Source organism: Heloderma suspectum, chromosome 11 (assembly GCF_057233095.1).
Source record: "Heloderma suspectum isolate Gila_16-S chromosome 11, 16-S_ref, whole genome shotgun sequence".
NCBI classification, from domain to species: domain Eukaryota; kingdom Metazoa; phylum Chordata; class Lepidosauria; order Squamata; family Helodermatidae; genus Heloderma; species Heloderma suspectum.
In genome coordinates, this window is record NC_139468.1 from 42,091,374 (window position 1) to 42,115,582 (window position 24,209).

Below are 24,209 nucleotides of genomic sequence, written 5' to 3' on the forward strand. Positions count from 1 at the left end.
CGGGCGCAGGAGCCGGCGGCCGGCGCTGCGGGGAGGGCGGGCGCGGGCCTGTGCGGGGCCGCTCGGGCACCGGCTCGCGCCGCAGAGCCGCGCCGGGGCGGGCGACCTGGCCGCTCCCTCCCGCCGCGCCTCCCGATTGGCCGGGCTGCGCCCCCGGCCCTGCCCGGCCCTGCCCTGCCCTGCCCTGCCCTGCCAGAGGAGGAGCGCCTCATCATTGGTCGAGAGGCTTCGTGCGCCGCGATTGGGCGCCCGCGAAGGGAGGGCGCGCGGAGAGGGCGCGCGCCCCGCCCTCCCGCGCGCCGCGATTGGGCGGGCCTGGCGCTGGGTTGTCGGGGCGACGCTCTCGCGGGGCCCGCCCTCCGCTTCCTCCACCGGCCGCGCGGAGGCTCTCGCGCGAAGTGGGCTGGGGCGGGGCGGCGTCTCCTGGCCGAGCCGCCGCCTCGCGCGCGCTCATTCGCGCCCTCGCTCGCGTCCTGCTCTCTCCGCCGCGGGCGGGCGGGCGGGCCCGGGGGAAGACGCCCGCGCTTCGGTGAGAGAGCGAGGCGGGAGCAGTGCGGGGGCTGGCATTGGCGGGGGGCGCCTCTTGCTCTCAGGAGGAGCCGAAGAGAGGGGCGAAGGGAGGGCTTAAGGGGGCGGGCCTCCGTTCCGCGGGGGGGCTTGCAGGGGCCCCTGGGAGGGGGCAGCTCCCCTCAGTGTTTGTGGTCGGGGTCGGGATGCGGAAGGTCAGCAAGGCGAGGAAAGCACCGGGTCGGGGTGTCTCTGTGTTTGCCCCCCCGCCTTCCAGCCTCGGAGGGAGGCATCCTTTGTGGCAAGAGTTACTTCCCTCCCCATTTATTTGTGGGAGGTGAGGGGGTCCCCCCCCGAATTAGGGTGCTGAGAGACTCAGTCTCTTGCTGAGGAAAAGGTGTCTTGGGGTGGGGGTCAGTTTCCCTCCACAGGCAGGCAGGGGCTTGTTTTCTTCCTGGGTCTGAGTTGCCCCCTCCCTTTGTGAGTGTGGGGTGGTCTGTGGAGATGGGTGGTTCCCTTTGTCACTTCAAAAAGTGGCTTTACGGGGGTGCTTTGATGCATGTGGATGTGCTTCGGGTAGCTCTTTTCTTCTTTTCTGGAAACACTGTTGGTTACAACTGTGTTAATGTGCCAGCAGTGTGGGGAGCTTTTTACCAAAGCAACTTCAGAAAAGCAGGTGCCTGCCCGGAGGAGCTTGCAATCAAAATCTGAAATCAGTTTAATGGAATGCTCTGGCTGAGTGGTGTCAGGGGCATGTATCTTGGAAGGGGCGATGATTACGGGGTTTCTTCTCATCCTGTTCCTGTGTGCCTGTGTGGGGTTTCCATCTGCCTCCAGGCCCATGAAGGAGGCTGTAGTTCCACAGGGAGATGGCCCTCAGAGCCTAGCCACACTTTTCTCACAGTCTTGGGGTAGGCAGGGAAACAGTGTCTGCTTGGGGCAGGGTGGCAAGTGAACCATTAGGCTGCAAGAATCTGTAGAAGTCTATTAACGAGAGCACACAACCGGTTTATTGCCAGGCAGGATACAAGACAGAACGTTCTACCTGCCCCTTGTCAAGGAATGGGGTCCAAGCCAGACTCACCTCCGAACCCTTTTCAGCCCCGCTTTCCATCACAGCTCATCCTTTCCAGGCCCTGGACCAGCCCTCCCAAACCTGGTACCTCCAGATGTTTTGGCTGGCTGGGGCTGATGGCAGTTGGAAGTCTAAAAGATCTGGAGGGCACCATGTTGGAGAAGGCTGCTCTAGATGCAGGTGTCTTGAGAAGTGCAGAAAGATGGATTTGGTGAAATCCTGCGGCTGCTCAGGGAGGTTTATTTACAATATCCTGCCTTTTCTCCAAGGAGTCCAAGACAGCAGTCATAATCTTCCTCCATTTTATCCTCAACCCTGTAAGGTAGATTAGGCTGATACTCAGCTACTGGCCCAAGTGAGCTTCATGGCTGAGTGGGAATTAGAGCCCGGGTCTCATGAGTCCCAGTCCAACATTCTAACCACTACACCACTCTGGTTTTGTGGTGTGTAGGAGGGCTGAGAGTAAGTTGTCAAAGTTCCAGATGTCTGAATGGGCAAATCCTAAGAATGCCAGGATTTTCCTCCTCCTGGCCTTGCCTTATTTCAGATGGCTCTGGTGTCCAATACTGGGAAACCCATTTCAGTTTCTTAGGTTGCCTGGGTCTTGCAGTCTCTATTGCACCCGTCACTCTTTGCTGAGCGACTGTTCTAAGCTGCCTAGTCCTGTCTTTGTGTGTGATGTTTGCATTTCATGGGTGGCATGCTCTGAAAGTCTACATTCAGAGCAGGGAGAACGGTCTTTGGGGTTTCATAAGGAGGAGGAGAAAGGTGCACATGTGGGGGTTGATGCTTGCTTCTTTGTTGAGCATCTGTGTGTGCTGCTGATGCATTGTGTAGCATAAAGTTTACCGCCCCTGAGATGACTGGATAGAGAAGCATATGGGAGAATGAGCTTACAGAGCCTTAATGAGCAGTAGCGCAGATATTTACAAGCCTGATTTAACCAGGTATGAAATGAGGGGCACTTGCTGGGGATGTTCACTTGCAAACTTCAGGTTTGTGTGGCTACTTCATGTGCATGGCCAAAAGTAACCTTGTCTTTTTGTGTTTTGCTGCGTTGCAGGTGCAGTTTGGGCTGGGAGCAAGTTTGTGAATAGCTCTTTGTGTGGTGCCAGCACCTGCTCTTTCAGTACTGAGACAGCAAAATGGTGTTGCATGAGCTAGCTGGAGAGGAGCTATTTGAAAAGCAAAGGCTGCTTTCCTCACCGTAATTTAGCACCTATTACCAGAAAAGTGCCAAGTGTTCTTTTGGGAATCATGGATGTCATAACGTAGAACTAAATGGGTTTTAAGAATGGTGACACTGTCACGTGACACAATCAGCATTGGAAATGCCCTGAAGGGCTGCACTGTGAATGTTTTGTGTTTTTGCCCTTCCTGCCACACTGTCAGATTTCTTTGCTTAAAAGTGTGCAGCAGGTAATGTGTTAAGGAAAAATGTGTGATTTTTGCACGTTAAAGGCAATCTTAGACCTGGTTTCCTGTTTTTCTGAATTCCTGCATGCAGGGTAATTCTGTGTTGGATTACGAATGAATAGAGCAGGACAGTGGGATCCAGGAAGCCCCTGGTTCAAATCTGGCTGCTGGCATGAATGTAACTAGGTGGTCTTAAGCACGTCACAGCTTCAGCCCCACACCCCCATCTACAATATGAGGGGAGTAATTTAACTTGCAGGGCTTTTAAAAGTTATGCATATTAATGTACATCAAGCAGTTTGAACAGCCTAAAGAATTGCATAAATGCAAAATATTAATAATGTGACACCTCTGTGTTGCTTTCAGTGTGTGATCGTTCTGCATGTGAGTGTTTTACTGAGTTTTTGTGTTTGTGGGGCGGTTATAGCCAGCACATGTGCATACAGTACCCCCCCCCCCCGATAAATCACAGTCAGAGTTCATGTTAATTCTTCCACAGAAGTGCCTTCCCTTTAATAGTTGTCACATATTGAGCAGCTTTGAATACTTATCCTGAACTGTGCAGAATGTAGCCTGAAGAATCCAAGTGTCATCTTCTTCCAACCAAAATGGTCTGTGATGCTTCAGTTCATCTGGAAGGCTTTCTGCTGTGCTCTTTACATTTGATTGATACCTTCAGGGTTTTGTCCAGGAGAGAACTGACAACAATCTCTTCCCTTGTTGCCGCTTCTTACTTATAAACCAAGCGGAGCACATTCGGAAATTTTTATGCTACATGCAGTATGGATCAAGCTGATGCAAGTTTAGAATTCTGGCTAAAATGAGATCTCCTTTAACTAGGCATGGGGTAAACTACTGATCTAGTCATTGGCACCAAAGCATGCTTTTACAGGGTGGTTTTTAAAAACCAAACACCACAATATCTGTATTGTGTAAGCGTGCTGTGATAGTGTGATTCTGTCCTGTGACAACCTACATTAACTCCCTAGATTCCAGTTCCTGCTGTTATAGCCTGTTCACCTCTACTGCCCCTGCTGTTTCTGTTCCTGTGTCTCCCTTTTTAACAGCCCTCTTCATTCCCTTTGCTCTTCACAGGCTCAGTGATTGCCTGCCCATTGCATTTTCTTCCCACACTACTGTTTATGTCTGAAGCGGGCCCCCATATGTATTTTATTTAGAAAATGTATATCCTGCCTTTTGATCAAATGATTCTCAAGGCAACTTACAATAGATTATAATATGCGCACGCACACAACAGACCATGCAATCGCAGAGATCTTAGCCCCTTGGCCAATGAATGGGGACAGAGTTTGCTTTTCTTCAGCTCTGCAGTCCTAGGGCAACTGACAACTGGAGCTGACTGTTCTTTCTTGCACTAGGGGGTGCACAATCTCCATGCAGCTGCTCCTTCTTTGGCCAGTGAATGGGCCAAGCTGGTTTCCCCCCTTAGCATGGTCATCTTCCCGAGAGGCAAGGGCTGTAACCTCCCAGTGGCCATTGGTCTCCTGGCTGATGCCAGTGTACTTCCCTGCTGTTCTGCCATCCCAGGTCAACTCATCAATCTGCTTCCTTCCGTCAGACCCATCTCTTAAATCCGATTATGAATCACATCAATGTTGCTGTTTCTATTCCTTCACTAGCACCTCTCCCCATTCATCTTTTGTCTGGCTAATGTAGATTGTAAGCCCTATGGGAGACACATGTTGTGTACAGCATCTAGCTATATAAATATTAAAATAGTAGCTATACAAGAACATAAGCAAACTGATTCCTTAGTGTTCAAGTCCATTTCTCTCCCTGCCCTCCATCTTTAGCATGAGATGCAAGTTAAAATTAATGTGCTGGTCTTCATTTTTGGAAGGAAAATACATACTGGTGCCATTATGGGGTGCCTGGTGAAGCTTCAGTAGCTCTTTGATGTTTGTATTAATACTGCCGCCTCTGCGAACAGCCAAATGTTAGCTAAAGTACATGGCAGGGTTCAATAAGACACTGTAAGAGAGAACTTTATGCAGGCTGCCTTTGTGATGTTGTGCAGTTTATTTGCAGAGCTCAAAATTAGCAGAGGCCTATAATGATTAGTAGCTGGCTGATAGCCCAGAAATACACAAAGCTGAGTCTGGCAGCACTTGGCAGTAATTTTCTGAAAGACAATTGTCCCTTAGCTCCTTTTGTTATCAAATCGATTATTTGACAATAGCACTTCTGTTTACAATGCTGAATCTATCAGGGTACTTGCATAGGAAAAATGTGGCTGGATACGACCTGGTCACTTACACCTCCTAGCCCAGGCTTTCTGTTGAGCAGCTTTAAGCTGCACACCTGTTTACAAACCTGGTCATTTAAACTATATGCAAAGTTTCTATTTTTAATCTCCCTCTCTTGACACCCTCACCCCTCCTGGCACACTCAAACAGAATGAGCTGTTGTCAGTGTTGCTGAGTCAGTTCATGGTAACCCACATCCAATGCATACAGGACATTCTCTTCCAGTCATGCATTGTCGCACAAGCAATGTGCTGTCCCTTCTAGTCACCAGGGAATCCAATTTCTTGTTCCTCGGTGTTTGGTGCAATCACACACACTCCAGTGGAAGCCTTGAATGATGCAAAGGTAGCACAAGAGTTCACCTCACTGGATTGGACTAGATCAAATGTCAACCTAGTCCAGCTGTCAACCTAGTCCAGCACTTGTTTCCAAAGTCGCCAGCCAGATGTCCCTGGGAAGGTCACAAGGCGAGCATGATAGAGATGGGCACCCACTGTTAGTCCACTGTTCAGAGGCATACCACTCCTGTACCTGGTGTTTTTGTTTAACTATAATGACCTGTCCTCCATGAGTTTGTCTAATCTCTTTTAGCATCTATGCTACTTGGTGCCTTGATATCTGCTGGCAATGAATTATATGACTTAATTATACATATGGACAGCATAAGCAGAAAACAACCAAACTAAAAACCTCATGAGTATAAATAAGTCCTATTGCAAAATAAACACCTGTTAGGATTGTCTAGTCACAGATAGCCTGTTTGAACTTGCTGTTCTGCTGCTCTCTATATGTTGGCTGAGATGTCCACTTACACATGTGGTCTCCTTAAGTGTGCCAGGGGTGAATTAAAGAGAATGTTTTTCAGTTGTCAAATCCTAGCAAGAGCTGGGCTTGATTTGCCTCTTTTGTGCTAGGATAAGTGAGTTTGTGTAGAGAGTGGTTGCTTTCCCTGCAGAATAGTTTTAAGTTAAAAACTGAGAACTGGGTTTTGAAGAGGCAGAGGAACTAGAGATCAAATCACCAACATTCGCTGGATCATGGAGAAAGCAAGAGAATTCCAGAAAAATGTCTATTTCTGCTTCATTGACTACACTAAAGCGTTTGATCGTGTGGATCACGACAAACTGTGGCAAATTCTTAAAGAGATGGGAGTACCAGACCACCTTACCTGTCTCCTGAGAAACCTGTACGAGGGTCAAGAAGCAACAGTAAGAACCAGACATGGAACAACCGATTGGTTCAAAATTGGGAAAGGAGTACGACAAGGCTGTATATTGTCGCCCTGCTTATTTAACTTATATGCAGAGTACATCATGAGAAACGCCAGGTTGGATGAGAACGGGAGAATTATCAACAACCTCAGATACGCAGACGATACCACCCGAATGGCAGAAAGCGAAGAGGATCTCAAGAGCCTCTTGTTGAGGGTGAAAGTGGAGAGTGCAAAAGCTGGTTTGAAACTCGACATTAAAAAAACTTAAGATCATGGCATCTGGCCCCATCACTTCCTGGCATATAGAAGGAGAAGAAATGGAAACAGTGACAGATTTTATTTTCTTGGGCTCCAGGATCACCACAGACGGTGACTGTAGCCATGAAATTAAAAGACACTTGCTCCTTGGGAGGAAAGCTATGGCAAACCTAGACAGCACAGTAAGAAGCAGAGACATCACCTTGCTGACAAAGGTCCGTCTAATCAAAGCTATGGTTTTCCCAGTAGTAACGTATGGCTGTGAGAGCTGGACTATAAGGAAAGCTGAGCGCTGAAGAATTGATGCTTTCGAACTGTGGTGCTGGAGAAGACTCTTACGAGTCCCCTGGACTGCAAGGAGGTCAAATCAGTCCATCCTAAAGGAAATCAACCCTGAGTGCTTATTGGAAGGACAGATCCTGAAGCTGAAGCTCCAATATTTTGGCCACCTAATGCAAAGAGAAAACCCCCTGGAAAAGACCCTGATGCTGGGAAAGATTGAAGGCAAAAGGAGAAGGTGACGGCAGAGGATGAGATGGCTAGATAGCATCACCGTTGCAATGAAGATGAACTTGAGCACGCTCCGGGAGAGAGCGCAGGACAGGAAGGCCTCGCGTGCTATGGTCCATGGGGTCACGAAGAGTCGGACACGACTTAACGACTGAGCAACAACAAAACCGAGTTATGGTAAGATTAGATCTTCTGGCTCTTCAGAGCCTTTTAATGGATCAACCTTTAGATCAGCCTTCCTCAACTTAGTGTTAATAAGATGATTTTGAATGACAATTCCCTTAATCCTTGATAATTGACTGTGCTGGATGGGGCTGATGGGAGGTATAGTCCAAAACATCTAGAGGGCACCACTTTGGGGAAGGTTGCCTTTGAAGCTGAACCCAGTTCTCAAGTCATGTATTGTTGCTTGCAAGTGTTCAACAACCCCCTGATTTGCACTGCCAGGTGCTCCTTGTGGGCTGCATTCAGCTTGAGGGTCATATGTTGTGTGGACAAATTCTACAGGCACCTCTTGAGGAATGTGCCTTAGGGTGCCACCAGAAGCACACTCAACTCCATATATTATCAGCTAGATCTTTTTACGTAAAATGTATCTGAGCCAATGAATGTTCAGGTGGGCAGATTTTTAAGGGTAAAAGTTCAAGGTTCATGTTTGTTTTAGATTCATGATGGCTTTTAGCAACCTGCTGGTTCCCCATCTGTATTGAAGTTAATAATGAGTTGTTGAGGACCAACATAGAATCATAGAGTTGGAGGGGCCATCGAGTACAACCTCCTGCTCAGTGCAGGAATCCATTTTAAATCATCCTTGATAGATGGCTGCCAAGTCTCTGCTTGAAGGCCTCCAGCGACAGACAGCCTGTCAGTTGGTTCCATTGTCTGATTGCTCTGACCACTAGGAGGTTTTTTCCTGATGTTCAACCAAAATCTTTTCTGGAACTGAAGCCCATTATTTTGTCTCCTACAGTCTTGGATGATAGAGAACAGGCTGAGGTCATCTTCTCTGTGACAACTTTTTAGGACCTCTGGGCTTGACTCACCTACGCCACTTCATCTCATTTGTATTCCTCCTTTCCACAAAATTTGCCCAAAGCAGCTCATAACACAAAAGCAATACAAAACGATACAAAAAGAAGAATGCGTACCAATACATCAATTGCAATAGTACATCATCACAATAATAATCCAAATAATTCATTTCACTAATGCTAACGTTGCATTTAAAATTAATTACAAAATTAGAAATATCAACAATTACAACACAACACCAATTATTTATCAGTAGAGTATAAGTCAGAGCTAAATAAACCAAACCTTTCCAGTGTCTTCAGGCCTTGACAAAAAATACAACCTGCAAACAGCTACCCCAAAAGTACCAAGTGTAGGAAGGAGCAACCAGATTTCTTACAGCCTGCAGCAGCTGATCACTTCCATGCCCCACGTTCTCATTCTAGTGCAGTTCTCAAGGCTCCAACAGAGACAAGGCTGGTGTTTAGTCTCTTCCCTTGAGCTCTAGGTGTTTCTGCAGCATGGGTGAGTTCTGCTGTCCCTCATCCCTGCTGCTATCTCCAATCTGAGATCACAGTGGGAATGCAGTGCAGCCTGGGTCTCTTTCTCTGTGCTGGGAGAAGGCACAGTTCCTGCCTCCTTCCAACATGAAGGGAAAAAAGGGCATGTGATATCAGCAGATGGGCCACACCCTCTGATGTCATCCAGCCTGCAGGGGGCAATCTGGTCCCTTGCCCCAAAGCAGTTATGCACCCCTGCTTTAGGCATTTGAAAAGTGCTTATCATTTTACCCCACCTACTCAGTCTTCTCTTCTCAAGGCTAAACATACCCAGTTCCTTCAATCTGGCCTCATAGAAACTTAGTCCCCTGATCATCTTTGTTGTCCTTTTCCGAACTCACTCCTATTTCACCAGCTCACAGTAGAGTGGAACTTTTATTTCTCATGATTTTGAAACTATACTTCTGTTGATGCAACTTAAAATTGCATTGTCTTTTTTGGAGCCGCATCACACTGCTGACTCATATTCAGCTTGTTTGTGATGGGAGTACAAGTGCCATCCAGCCCACACTTAATTTGCTTGCTAATCAGCATATCATGGGGCAGCTTGCCAAATGCCTTGCTGAAATCAAGGTATATTTTGTCCACAGCATTTCCACAATCTACTAAGGAAATTACCCAATCAAAAAGAAATAAGATGAGTCTGGCAGGATGCTGGCTCCCAATTATCACTGCTTTGGTAAGCTATCTACAGATTGAGCGCTTTGTAACCTGCTCTAGAATCTTTCCAGGTATTGAGGTCGGACTGACTGGTTTATAATTCCCTAAGATTCTTCCTTTTTGACTTTTTGAAGAGAGGGATAGCATTTGCCCTGTCCTCTGGTACTTCACCTGTTTTCCAGGATTCCTCAAAGATAATAGATCTCAGTGTTCTGAGAGTACACCTGCTAGCTCCTTCAACACCCTAGGTTGCAGATCCTCTGGACCTGGAAACTTGAACTCATTAAGGTGCTTAGATATTCCCTGTCAATTTCAAGCTGCCCATGTACCCCTTCAGCCTGTTTGTCACATATGCCAGATGGGACCCAGATCCTCCTTTGGGAGAAGACTGAGCCAGAAATAGGAGCTGAGCAGTTCCGCCTTCTCTTTGTCACCTGTCAGCATTTTGCTATCTTCGCTAGTCTACCATTACTTTTGGTCTCCTTTTACTTTCAACATATCTGAAGAAACCCTTCTTGTTAGCATCCCTCGCCAACCTCAGCTTGTTCTGAGGTTTAGCTTTTCTGACACCATCTCTGCAATTCCAGCTATCTGCTTGTACACTTCCTTAGTGACCTCTCCCTCCTTCAACCTCTTATATGTGTTCTTTTTTATTTTTAGATAATTACTAAGCTTTTTTGTGTAGCCACATTGGCTTTTTCTGTAATCTTTTATTTTTTCCCCTTAAAATCAAGAACTCGAGCATTACATGGTTACTTTCCCCCAAAGTTTCTACTATTTTCACCTCATCAACAAATTCTTCAGAATCATATCAAGGATGGTTGATCCCCTTGTTCCTTTCTCCACCCTTCTTTCAACATAATAAAGATTGTAAAATATCTTGCATATTAAAAGTACTTGATGTTCTCCCATCCATGTAACTTTCCTGTTTTCCTGTCTATCCCTCCCTTGCACCCCCAGTTTAAATGATCGGCGTGAATTGTAAATTAGGAGAGTATGTTTGTGTGCAGGATTCTGTGAAATGCCATTCAGCATCACAGCATAGCATACATATTGAACATTATGCCGCTGTATCAATATTTATTCCCTGTAAAATGAAATTTTCCTTCAAATGAAACATGCTGGTTATTTTAGGCTCGGTTGTAACAGCTATTGAAATCTTTATCTGAAATGTTGCCAGGAGCTCAAAACTATGGCAACCATATTCCAGAGGAAGTGAGGTTTTAATTAGGTTTAGTCTTGGGCGTGCCATCCTCCATGCAGAATTCCAAAATGACTCCAGCTGTGTTAGCTCAGTGACAGTTGGAGATGAGCTATTCTGCATCTTGGGGTAGTTGAAAACGAAGGCCAAAGGGGTCAGATTTAAAGAGAAGTCTTCCTCATTCCAAAGGATTTGGTGGTAAGTTCAGCAAGGTTACAGTGTCCTTTCTGAGCATACTTTGCTGAGCATGTCAGTCAAAACTGAGACTTGCTGTTAAGGCACAGAGCATAATCTTTAGCAGCTGTGTCTTTTGTGATTTAATTTTTATTTTGAAGTGTAAACTGCTGCAGTTGGAATATGAGGCTAGTTTCAGCTCTCAGCTAACCCAGCAGGGGTTTTATCAGATTATCCTCTTACTTTTTTAGAAGTTGACAGCCAAGGTGTGTTTCTGTGGTATTTGAAACTTATTCATGGCATGTGCATAAACTCGGCTTGGAAGTTCATATATGAGCAGAATGGTTGTTAATGTCAAGTTATACCGTAAAGAGGTGCTTTCTTCTTATGTTAAGTGCAAGACGGACTGCAAGGTCTGTGCTTTGAACCCAAGTGGGCAGAGAATTGTGGAGAAATGTTTGATATTTCTGCACAATAGCTTTGCCATTTCAGATCTAAAAAAAACCTCAACTGTCAGTCAGTTTCTCATGTGGCTCTTGCTGGGTCAGCATAAGAATAACATTTTTTATTTAAACGTTCTTTTAAACAATACTTTTGGCACCAGACCCACTCCTAAGAATATAGCCTTAGTAAAGCCTTGGTTTACAGCCTTGGTTAGAAAGTCTTACTATCCCTCTTTCCCATCCTTTCCCGTATGTTTAGTCCTATTGGAAGCCCGTGTTATCTGACTTTTGCATCTCAGCCTGTAGGACTAATCACCTTCTGCCCAGTCTCCTGTTCAGAATTGTCTTTAAAATTATGAAGCTTTTCTCCTTTTAAGGCAGAAGTCTCCTCTCTTTAGCTAGTAAGATGAGGATGCTTTTCAGAACAAGATGCAAGAAAAAGGAGGGGAAACTCTTACCTCTGCTGTTCCCACTGTCTTGGCTATAGAGAAGCTTGTGAGTGTCCTATAGGCATCTGGTTGGCCACTGCGGGAGCAGAATGCTGGACCAGATGAGCCTTCGCTTTTGTCCAGCAGCGCCTTTGTCCAGCAGGGCTGCTCTTAAGCTAAACCGCTTCACGTAGCAAAGAAGTATCAGGTTTCTGATCATGAATAAATAAAGTAAATAATAATAGTGACCAACAGCTGGATCTGCCCCAACTTTCCCCCCTCTTTTAAGGATTCACATTCCTGTTCACAGCAGCATTGCTGTCTTCCACAGATGTCAAGGGAAGCGAGGTCTCCACATGGTTGGGATTTCTGGTAGTGAATATATTGTGGCAGGGGGCTCTTTTCTGTTGGTGGCTTTGCCATGCAGATGTGGATCTTGGGCAGAATGAACAGCCCAGTGAGGTGAGGCTGAGACTAGTGATTGGCCCAAAGTCACCCAGTGAGCATTATGGCCAAGTGGGGACTAGAACCTCACGAGTCCCAGTCCAACTCCACCACACTGGCTCTCATCTCCTTTTCAACTTGAGATGCCTGGGATGCTTTATGTTTTATATGTGCAAAGCATGTGCCCTACCACTGAGCAGTAGGTCCTCCCTGGCTTCTTGTAGATGTCTGGTGTTGCCTCCTCAGTTTTTTTTTATTTTTCTAACCTGCAGGTGATCTACAGCAAACATTTTTATTTATAGTCTAAGAAGTCTGCATTATTTGCTTCTACCTCCAGCTATGGCAAACCTGCCCCATGCTGGCACTTGAAGCCTTCAGAGCCTTTCTACTGAATGCAGTCACAGCTTTTTATTAATTAAATAGCGACTTGTCCATGATGGCTCAGGCAGCTGGCTCCTGGCTTTTACTGGATTTGTGAAGCTGCTTTTGCAGCAAGTAGCAGTGAAATTCCAGCCTGTCACAGGGGCATGTCCTGTTGGTGCAATGATTAATGCACGATGTGGATGCTGGAGCATGTTAAATCCTAGGTGGCTGCATAAATAAAGTAGGTCAGTTATTTTTGTCATGATTATTTTATCAATGCTCCTTCATAGGGGGATAATGTGAGTTTTTAAAAAATCAACAACTTCATCAGAGATCAGCAAAGCAGTGCTGCTTAAATGGAAAATGGGTACTTTGTGGCAGTGAGGATTTTCTATTGTGATGGAGAGCAATGCAAAATAAGATTTAACTTCCAAAAATTGTCTAAGCTTTTCCCTACATTCTCCCCCCTCCCCCTGCATCAGATTTTGGAAGGCTTGCTCTCTCCTCTTCTGGCAGGTGACTCTTAAAAACTGTTGTCTTCTAGGCTGTGTTTAGAAGCGTGTTTCCTTTTGAGGCATTTTGTGGTGGAGAACTCATTAAAAATACAACATTTCTAGGCCATGCTAATAGCTTTACTCTGAAATTGAGCTTTTCAAAACAGATCCTTTTATCTGTTCCCTTCTTAGCAGAACAAGGGCTGCTCTAATATTCTGGGAATACACAAGATGGCAACGAAGTTGCTTAGCTTGGGGATTAGCTGATGATTTGATAATCTTGGTAAAATAGATCACAGCCTGCTGGCTGACTGGATGATTAACTAGTTACTCTGCTCCATCTCTGCTCCTCTCTGTTATGTGTTTCTTAGTGAATCTGGACATATATCCATACTTAATAAATGCACTACTTAAGGTGATTAATTCTGGAGGTACATTCCCATTGTTTCTGTTTAGCTAGACACTAGAGGAAAAGAAGAAAAAACCAACTCAAATCATATGGCCAAATGCCTTGTTTATCTTGAGGACTGCACATCGTAACAACCCAGAGTACAGGTTCAGTATGGGTTGTTGTTGAATTGTGGGTTATTATGTGTGAACCCTGCACTATGGTTTAACTATGGGTGGTTAACGACAACAACCCAGGAAGAGAACCTATGGTTTGTTGTTGGGTTGTGGACTCTGGGTTGTTTGTGATTAACAATCCATAGTTAAACCATAGTGCAGGGTTTGCATGTAACAACAGCCCATGATTCAATGACAGCCCATACTCAACACATACTCTTGGTTGTCATTATGTGCGAAACAGGCCATTCTAGGATTCAGTAAAGAGGTTTGCTTTTGATTTTAAGAGCTTTTGTTTCTCGTCGTTATACAGGAGGCCAGTGTATCTGTTGAAGGCTCAGTCCAAAGGTGTTTTGCGGTTGAGCTTCGTATTATTGGAGGTGGGCTGATACCCATCCCCCTCATTGTTCCTAGAGCATTCCCCCAATACAAAGGCATTTCTACTTCTCCTTTTCCAGCAACCCCACAGTCCTTGCCAAAAAATTCAGAATCTGATGGACCCCCCCCCCACATACTGTTGACAAAATATGCAAGTTATTGCAATCGTCATAGGGGATAATGTGTGTTTTTTTAAAAAAAAAATCACCTTCAGAGTCAGCAAGATTTTACTTTGTGCCAGCCTTGTTTGTAAAGGGCTTTATAGAAAATTCTGCATATGGGCTTTATTGCTCATATGAGAGAATAATCCCAAGCTACATATGTAAATTCTCTTTCCTTGTTGTCTGTGCAATTTTAGAAGACATTTAATGGGCTGGCCTTTACCCCCTCCTAGCTTTTAAGAAGTTCAGAAGGTATTAGTTCCTTGACTTCATTGTGTGCCCTGCTGTTCTCCTAATAGTGCATTGCTTTGAATTACAAGTAATTAAAAGAGCAGTGGTCCAAAGAAGTACAAAGCTAACACTTGCATTTTCAATGGTCTAATGTAAAATCAAATTGAGAACAGAGCTACAAGATGAACTGTCGCCTCTTTACCTTTTGCTGTCCCTGAAGAGTTGACATGGAGAGAGAATAACATGAAGAACTTCCATCACCTGGATAGCTCTGTGCCCTTTCTTACGGGTGGGAAAGTGCTGAAAGCAAGAAAATATACAAATTAGCATGTATTCAATTAATGTATGCAGAATGGTGGAAAATTTGATTAAAATAATTTAAAAGTATACATGGCTTATGGAGTTTGAACTGAAGTAAGGGACAATTTTGTCTTTCTGAAAGTAAGAATGTAAGTAGAGTTGTGTGTTGTGGGGAAATCCAGCCCTTTTTGGGCCCAGTGGATCCCTGTGATGGACCCAGCTTGGCTTGCATTTGCAAGCTGAACCGCATGATAATTCCCCAAACCCAGGAACTTTACCAAGTTTTTTTTTTTTGCACAAAATTGTGGTTGTAACTAGGGCAATTTGTGCAAAATCACAGCTGTAAATGGTCTGATTTGTGCAAGTAAGAACATTTATGACTGTGATTTAGTGACTAGCACAGCTAGCAAATTGTACTAGTTACAGCTGCAATTTTGCCCAAATTGTGATTCCCCCCCCCCCCGGAAAAATCTGCAAGTTGGCCTGACTCGTCACATGCTGAATCAGGCCAAATCATGGATGATCAAGCCATCGTCTGGGGGGCTGAGCAGGCAAAAGCTCGCCGAGCTCCAGCCCCCAAATGGATTCCTCTGACATCCCTAGGTGTGGTCATTTCTGGGTCAGACAGATGGGGTCCATCTAGTGGCCAGTCAAATGATTCTGGAGAGCTCACAAGCAGGACATGAAGGAAATAGTCCTGCCCTGCTCTCTTCTGTCTCCCCTGTCCCCCATGCTTTTCACCAGAGATTCTGGGATTGAACCTGGGACTTTCTGTAAGCCAAACAGATGCTCTATCCCTGGGTTATTATGGCCTGCCTCTTGAGTTGAAGTAAGTAAACTGGCCTTGGCTCCAAGCCTGTATGCACAACTTTGGCTGGTGTGCCAACTGTGGCCTTTCTTTGAGACATCAGACTTCAACCCTGGTGACACATGCTCTGGCGACTTCTCATTTGGGCATCTGCAATATGTTTTATGTGGGGCTGGCTTTGAAAAGTGTTGTGAAACTGCAGCTGGTCCAGAATGCTGCTGCCAGACTGTTAACTGGAGCAGGTTGTTACAATAGTTATGGTGGCTGCCAGTGCTGGCTTTGACCTTTAAAGCCCTGAATGAGGGGTGCAGAACCTCAGGCCAGGGTTCCAATCTGGCCCTCTGAGGTTGGGGGCTTAATTGTTTTTTGTGCAGTTTTCCCTTCATTCTAAAATGTTGAAATGTCTCTCCTAAGGCTTAGTTACAGGCAAGAAGAGCTTTAAGCTACAGTACACAGGTATTCTTAGTATTTTGGCCCCTCCCCTTTTGCCTGCGACCTCACCCAGCTGAGAGCTTCTCGGAAATGGAAATTGGCCCTCGGACTGAAAGGGTTTCTGTGTCCCTGCCCTCAAGGACATCTGAAGGACCAGCTGTTCCAATATGACCCTGGTTGAGCACTAAGATCTTTGTCTTGCCAATGTCAGAGGGGCATATTGTTAGTATGTGAGAGAGGGCCTTCTCATTGGTTGCACCCAGACTTTGGAATTCCCTTAGGAGCCTCACCCCCTGTTTGATGGCATTCTGGCAGGTAATGAAACCTTTCTCTTTCAGCTGGCTTTTGGCCTATTTGATGCTGATTTTAACTGAATATTTTTCTGATGCTTGTTTTATTTTTAATGTGATTTTATTGGTTGCCTTGAACTGTTGGAAAGGTAGGATAAAAGTATTCATAATAAAGAAATCATAAACTGATTGTGCTTGTCTGTGCACACTGTCTCTGAAATGGAGCTTCATGGACTATATGTTGTGCTTCCTGGAAAAACCTTGAAAATGTATTTGAATATTCAATCTGAACATTACTTGGTGTTACTGTAAGCTTACTAATTAAAATAGTTGTAATTGATCTGATAGCCTACACAACCTTGTTACAATTTTGGATCCTTTCAAGTCTGGGTTCATGGACTGAGTTTTGGGGCTGGGATGGCTGTGTTGAAGATCTTTGCTGAGAACTGGACAGGGGGAGTATATCCCTTTTGGTTCTGCTGGATCTCTTGGTGCCTGTTGATGCCATTGCTGTCTGGCTGAGGTTATGGAGGCAACACTTTATAGTGGCTCCATTCGTGTTTGGTAAATACGTCTCAGAACATGGTGCTGAGGGAGTGCTGTTTTATCTGTTGGCCTATGGGATACATCAGGGTTCCATTCTGTCCCCCACCCTCTCTAATATCAACATAAAAACTTGTCCATGGGCTTGGGGATGGGTGTGATGAATATGCCAATCACATCAGATCCAGGAGCACTCGTGAGCAGTGAACCTTCTCCTTCCGTGAGGAGCGCAACCTCATCCTGAAGAGTCTGTACTCCTAATCCTGGATTAGCTTTCCTTCTGAGCAGCAACATCTCTGTCTTCTCTGGACTAAGATTTATTAGCCCATATTTAATCTATCACTGCACCAAGAGAGTGGTTTAGGATATCCATAGCCCCATTGGCTAAAAGGAAGGGGGCTATAGTTTTATTGACTTCTTCTCTTGCCTAATCTTTGAATCCATGTAGCAGACAGAATTAACCCCCTGGCCTCTGAAAACTCAAAGGCCAGGAAGCCATTACAGAATGTTTCGTTCAGAAACATCAATTGCTCAAATTAAAAAGCATGTTTTTTGTTGGTTATATTTAACTATTAAGGGTTGTCAAGCATGTCAGCCCTGTTTTATAAAGACCTTTGACCTTTGTTTTCTTCCAGTTAATGGTTTTGGGGTGGATAGAAAAGCAGGCAGAAAAACAACTACACTGGCATTTTGCAGTATTACATTTTTAGACATTTTTAGTTCTTATGGTTGATAGGGTGTTAATTCATGACTTCACTAACAGCTAAAGTGTTTGAAAAGTCAGAGTATTTGTAGTTTCTAGAACTTCGCATACTGCCAAAAAAAAAAAGAGCCCTCTTGAGACTCTTGGACATCTTGATTTCTGACTCTTAACAAATCAAGTTACTTTTTCATGTAGGATTTCATCCATTTCTAGAAAGCCACCTCCTTCAATTCTTTGAGCTGACATTTTCCAGCTCTTTTCTTCCCCTGATAGGAAAGTGGCAACTTTTTTTTATGAAGGATTCATGTGCAGCTTTTATAGCCATTGCCAGTCTCTAGTCCTTTTGGAATGTCTCACCTGAGTGTGATGTATGCAGTGAAGTCCTCTTTTAAATGCCGCAAGCAATGTCGTGTTCTAACCAGTAACAGATGGGTCCCACATTTCAACCTCAGCTGACCTCGGGTCATTCAAAAGACATGTCTTAATGATGGCATCTTCCTTTGTATGTCAAAGTACTAGACCTTATTTTGTAGTTGTATGATGCTATTCTCCCCCCCCCCCGTCCCCAATGATTCAGTGGGTTTGAGTGGGGTGGTGGTGTTGTTCAATCCTTTCCCCATGTATTCCTCCCTGTGGCGTGAGAAGTAGCTGGATGGGGGAAGTGGCCATTGTGAACAGATAAAGCCAGCAGGGGAAGGATTAAGCACCCCCTCCCCCTGTCGTCCTTTTAAGATTCCAGTCCCCCTGCGGGGGGGGGGGGTGTTCCCTGGCAAGCAAATTGCACAACTACTCATAAGACGTCATTTGGCCCAGAAAGACAGCTGAAACTGCAGTTTCCAAATCCATACTAGGTTTGGGAGAACCAACCATTTTTGAGCTCACAGAAATATACTTTGAAGCTTGTTTCAGGTTGTTCCCATTTTTGTTTTTAAACCTGTTTTTTCAGCTCATGTGAATGGGGAAACTGTGCATTTCTGTGCATGTATTTAAAAAGTGCATACTTTTCCTAATTGACTAAAGCATGAAAATGTGCTTTTTAAGAAATTGCACATTTTCAAAAAAGATTCATTTTTCAAATGTGATTGCATAATTTGGGAATTTGGTAACATTTCTTGAAAAAGGCTCCTCACTTTTTGTTTGCATTCAGGGTTGCAATCGGAACATTTGCGAACAGAAACGAAATTCTCGTGCATCCACACACTCTTGCTGTGTGCTGCTGCCCTCTACTGGAATGAATCTCAGCCTGAATCAAATGTAGGCTTGTTTACAAGGACGTGTATGGGGAACCAGTCAGATGCCCCCCCCCCCCCAAACTTCAGGCCAGTGGCAGGGAGCTTGGCCATACTGTTAGCAAAGAAGGGGATTTGGAAAGACTTTAGTCATAATTTAGTGAGGAACCTTATATAAAGCTCACTGGATTGAATCTGGCCAAAGATAAGAGCTAGCCTGTGATGTATGCCAGCAAACTGGGCAGTGGCTTTTCCCATTTATGTCTAAGTCCACCTGAGCCTGCTCACCTTGCCTTTTGCTACTGTTAAGAACATAAAAAGAGCCCTGCTGAATCAGGCAAAGGGTCCATCTAGTCCAGCATTCTGTTCACACAGTAGCCAACCAGCTGCCCATGAGAAACCCCCAAGCGAGACATGAGTGCAACAGCAGCCCCCCGCCCATGTTCCCCAGTAACTGGTGTACATAGGCACACCACCTCTGATAATGGAGGTAGCATATAGCCCTCAGGACTAGTAGCTACTGATAGCCTTCTCCTCCATGAATTTGGCCAATCCCCCTTTAAAGCCATCCAAACTGGTGGCCATCACTACTTCTTGTGGAAGTGAATTCCATAATTTAACTATGCGTGGTGTGAAGAAGTCCTTCCATTGGTGGGAGATTCAGGACAGATCAATCAGCATCATGAGATGACCCCATTGGGTTCTATTAGTATGACAGAAGGAGAAAAATGTCTCCCTATCCACTTTGTCCACACCGTGCATAATTTTGTACACCTCGATCATGTCTCCTCTCACTCGCCTTTTTTCTAAGCTAAACAATCCCAGCTGCTGTAACCTTTTCTCATAGGTTCTCATAGGGGAGTTGTTCTCATAGGGGAGTTGTTCCAGCCCCTTGATTGTTTAGTTGCCCTTTTCTGCACTTTTTCCAGCTTTACAATATCCTTTTCTAGATGTGGTGACCAGAACTGTACATAGTATTCTAAATGTGGTCACACCATAAGGGGAGTATGATATTGGCAGTTTTATTTTCGGTTCCTTTCCGAATTATGCCTGACAAGGAATTTGCCTTTTTCACAGCAGCTGCACGCTGGGTTGACATTTTCATTAAGCTGTCCACCACACCCCCAAGGTCTTTCTTGGTCAGTCACTGCTAGCTCAGATCCCATCAGCTTATACTTGAAGTTGGGATTTTTTGCCCCAACGTGCATCACTTTACACTTGCTTACACTGAACTGCATTTGCCATCTTGATGCCCATTTTCCCAGTTTGGAGAGATCCTTTTGGAGCTTCTCACAATCCCTTATTTGGTGTCATGTTACCTACTCTAATGGGTTTACAGTGTTTGTTTACAGCTACTCAGAATACCTATTGTAACATTGGAAACAGACACCATATTAAGTCCATAAGTGATGCTCAGCTACCTTCTTTGGGCATTCACGATCAAGATGGAATTTTTCTTTGGATTTTGCCCTAGGTATCCCATTGTTAACATGAGGATGTAAAGGGACTGGCTGAGGGAGAAATGAAAGCAAGCCTTGCAAGATCAAGGAAAGAAATAGAAAGTTCTTCTGGTAGGGAAACCATCTTTGCTGGATTTATGTCCAAGTAATTATGAACTCCGTTTCTCCTTTGATATTTTTCACAAGTATGAAAGCCACCTTCATTTGGAACAGTTAATTGGATCCTGTCCATACAGACTGTTTTTGAAGATGAGCTCAGGTTATTAGTTGTGTAAAAACATAAAAAATGAAGTCTGTGTATTTCAGAGAAAGCTGAAACCAGTAACCTTCTGACTTTACCCACCATGCTGTGATCTGATAAGCAGACCTTAATCTTTAGCTGCACAGTTTATTGGGAACTTTTGTCCCCTGTAAGCCCCTCTGAAATGAATGGGAGATGCACATGAGACGTTCCTAGTGCCTCACATCTCTGTCTCTGTTATGTGTCTTGCCTTGTAGGTCTTTTTTCCCTCATTACAAAGGTGCTGCCTTCTAATAGAAAAATGCTTGGGGCTGAATGGCAGCCTGGGTTACTCTTTGCTTCTGTGGGCTTCAGCTTCACAAAGTGAATTGTATCTCTTTTTGTGCACACATGCACGTGTTTAGAACTGTGGCATCCTGCAAAACTAATCCTAATTAGATTAGAGAAGAAATGCTTCTTCGTTCCTCCGTGCTAGGTACTTAGGCAGAAGTGAAAATGGAACAATGAAGCAGAACATACAGAAACTGAGAGGGGAAAGAAGAAAAATTGCCATTTAATGGTGCTGGGAAAAATCCCAGGGTGGCAAAAAAACAAACACCATTTGTTTTTCAATTCCTTGAAGTCATGGCACCTAAACATTTGATGCTATTCACTAGGGATTTAAATTATTTTTCAATCCCTGTTTGAAAGTTCAAATTATGTTTTCAGATAACTTAATTTTAAGATGACTGATTACAATTTTAATGGCCCATTTTGTCTCCTTTAATATTGAGGTGTGATTGTGGACAGGGGAACAATCCTTCTGAGGAGGACTAGTTTTTCTTGGTGGTTAATACCTTTAACACCCAGAAACCCTATTTACTTATTGCAGCAATTGGAAGATGCTCTACTGTTGGCTGGGACCTTCTCCTTCTCTAGTATCTATCCCACTCCTGTTTCTGTGCTGTCACAGTCAGGGAATGCTTTGATCCCTTTGTCCAGTCAGGTGTTCTAAAGCTTGCCCAGAGTGGATTGGGTCATCAACCTTCCAATTTTCTAATTCATTTCCTGGAAAATATTTCATAATAACTACAACGAAACACACTGGTTTGTAACGAAATAGAAACTTTATGAGCATAATCCAAGTCCTTGGATTATGCAGTCTATATGTCTTTTGCACTACAGAATGTATATTTAGGGATGGGTGAGACTGGCCAGTCCTCCCCCCAAAAGTCACCCAGGAATGAGCTGATTACTCTCTGACAAATCAGCAAATTTCTTTAGCCAATCTGGGGAGCTTTGGAAATGAGGAGGGAGGCAACCTGTCATCTCCAAAGTCCCCTCCCCTCTTACTTCTGCTGAGATTGACACACAGGCAACAGTGCAAAGGACAGAGTGCGGAAGAAAGAGGATTTTCCTTGACATGCTCTGTAGTGTGGCAGCGACAGAAATGGGGCGGGGCAGGGGGAAGGAGAGCCTCTCCTCCCTGCTGTCTTCGCAGTGCTGCTGCCAGCACCCTGCCCTGAGAGAAAGGTAAGTTAAAGGTGAGGGTGCTTTGGGGATAGGGTGGAGGTACTTCTGTAGCTGGGATATTGATCTTAATATTAATCCTGCCTCTCCATTAAAATGGGGTTTAAAGAACTCCAGGAATTCATTTTGAAGACAGGCTCAGACACACTCCTGCAACACCCCTTTTTATACTGCTTAGGGGCAGGGAAGCAGTAATGAAATGAAGGATTTCTGTGTAGCTTTCACCTTATATATATGACACTAAGCAAGATCACTTACTCGAAAATTTACTTGCTCATGACTTTCCAGAAGTGAGTAATGGCAGTAATTGAGCAGTACAGTGTTTCTCTGTAAAATGGATATTAAATGTCCATGTTGCTCGGATGACAGTCTAAATATTCATAATATGCACAATAATTACAATATATATTGTGTGATATTCATAAACCTTGCCTCAAAAGTTGACCACCACCCCGACACAGGAAGTTAGAAAAGCAAGAGAATGCCCAAGAGATGGAGTAGGTTTGTTTCTATTCAGATTTCTTTTTTAATAATATAGAAACATGGCAGGTAATAAAGCAATTATTTTAAAAAATCAAACATGTGATGTACAGTCAGTGCCAGAAATATTGGAACAAGGATAACTGTTTTGGCAGTTGGCCTCTGTACACCACCACATCGAAGTTGAAAGGAAACACACCCAGATGGGAGCGAAGTCAGGACTTTCAGCTGTAATTCAAGGGGTTTGACAAAAGCGGGGCACTAACCATTCAGGAAGTACAGCCAGTGGCATACACACACCCCCATCATTGGTGGCTCATAAGTAATGGAACAAACCAACATCATTTCAAACTTAAGGATCGCCTTTAATACCTCGATGAAAATCCTTTGCAGGCAATGACTGCCTGAAGTCTGGAACCCATGGACATGACCAAATGCTGAGTTTCCTCCCTTGAGATGCTTTGCCAGGCCTTTACTGCAGCTGCCTTCAGCTGCTGTTTGTTTGTGGGTCTTCAGGCTTGTCTTCAGTAAGTGAGAAGCATGCTCTATTGGGTTGAGATCAGGTGACTGACTTGGCCATTGAAGAACATCCCACTTCTTTGCCTTGAGAAACTCTTGGGTAGCTTTTGCTGTTATGTTTGGGGTCATTATCCATCTGCAATATGAAGTGGCGTCCTATCAGTTTGGCAGCATTCAGCTGGATCTGAGCAGAAACTATAGCCCTATACACTTCAGAATTCATTCTGCTGCTTTTATCAGCAGTCAGGTCATCAGTAAACACCAGTGACCCAGTTCCATTGGCAGCCATACATGCCCAGGCCATAACACTGCCTCCACCATGTTTGACAGATGATGTGGTATGCTTTGCATCATGAGCTGTTCCTTTCCTTCTCCATACTTTTTTCTTCCCATCATTCTGGTACAAGTTAATCTTGGTTTCATCAGTCCAAAGAATCTTATTATTGAACTGGGCAGCCTTTTTTGTGTTTGCTGGCAAAGGCTAATCTGGCCTGTCTGTTCTTGAGCATTACCAATGGTTTGCACCTTGTTGTGAAGCCTCCATATTTACATTCATAAAGCCATCTCTTGACTGCAGATGTTTACAATGACATGCCTTCCTCCGCAAGAGCATTCTTGACCTGGCTAGATGTTGTGAAAGGGTTCCTCTTCACCATGAGCAGAATTCTGCGGTCATCCACTTTGGCTGTCTTCCGTAGTCTTCCAGGCCTTTTGCTGTTGCTGAGCTTCCCAGTAAATTCCTTCTTTTTCAGGATGTTCCAAACTGTTGTGTTGGCCACTCCCACTGTTTTTGCTATCTCTCTGATGGGTTTATATTGTTTCCTCAGCCTAATGATGGCCTCCTTCACTCGCATGGACACCTCTTTGGACCTCATGTTGAGAGTTCCAGTTAACAGCTACCAAATGCAGATGTAACACTCTGAACCTCCTCCAGGCCTTTTATCTGCTTGATTGGTCATGGGGTGCCCAGGAAACAGGCCACACCTGGCCATGCAGCTGCTTGTCAGCCATTTGTTCCATTACTTATGAGCCCCCAACGATGGGTGTGTGTGTATGCCACTGGCTGTACTTCCTGAATGGTTAGTGCCCCACTTTTGTCAAACCCCTTGAATTACAGCTGAAAGTCCTGACTTCACTCCCATCTGGGTGTGTTTCCTTTCAACTTCAATGTGGTGGTGTACGGAGGCCAACTGCCAAAACAGTTATCCTTGTTCCAATATTTCTGGCCCTGACTGAATATACAAAAACCTAATTTCATTCATCTTCGTCTGCCCTAGGGAGTCACAATGCTATGCAGCAATATCTGTCACTGCAATTTTCAAAAATGTGTATAAGCA

General features: G+C 44.7%; 1 protein-coding gene across 19 annotated transcripts in view; it reads left to right on the forward strand.

Annotated features, from left to right (window-relative positions):
* Positions 1-405: 405 nt before the first annotated feature.
* The window catches only part of GLCE (glucuronic acid epimerase), a 71,693-nt gene continuing 47,889 nt past the window's right edge, over positions 406-24,209 (forward strand). For all 19 annotated transcript variants that reach the window (XM_084817563.1, XM_084817573.1, XM_084817572.1 and 16 more), the window contains exon 1: positions 406-529. The gene's annotated coding sequence lies outside the window, so the exon portion shown is untranslated. The remainder of the gene's footprint in view (positions 530-24,209) is intronic.